Raw genomic sequence first — 536 nt, forward strand, 5'->3', positions numbered from 1 at the left:
AGAGGAACATTTTAATAACCTTTTTGAATCTTTTTTTTTTTTTTGGTTCTGTACTGATATTGATCCTGTTGAATGGATCTTTAGGCAATGTATGACTTATTCTGTAATCATATACTTTGGTAATGTGGAAAGTAAATTCATTGAGTTATGCAAATCTTCCAAATATTGTCACTTGATTGCCATTTGATGTGCTTGATGTAGAATCAAAAGAATAATATTTATTTCACATAGTGACTTCAGTAATTCAGGAGGCTAAAGCATGAAGATGCTGCAATTTTGAGGCCAGCCTGAGCTACATAGTCAGTTCAGCATCACCCTGGGCTACAGTGTGAGATCCTGTCAGTACTTACTATTAAAGTCTAAGTATTGGGACAGTTCTAGCTCACTGAGATGAATATGCATTTTCCAAAAGTCTGCTAGAAAAATTACAAATTTTATAATTGATAATAGAGATTGTCAACTGTTTTTTTTAAGATTTATTTATTTATTATGTATAAAACATTCTACCTCCATGTATCCCTGCAGGCCAGAAGAGA

This window comes from Microtus ochrogaster, chromosome 2 (genome assembly GCF_000317375.1).
Source record: "Microtus ochrogaster isolate Prairie Vole_2 chromosome 2, MicOch1.0, whole genome shotgun sequence".
NCBI classification, from domain to species: domain Eukaryota; kingdom Metazoa; phylum Chordata; class Mammalia; order Rodentia; family Cricetidae; genus Microtus; species Microtus ochrogaster.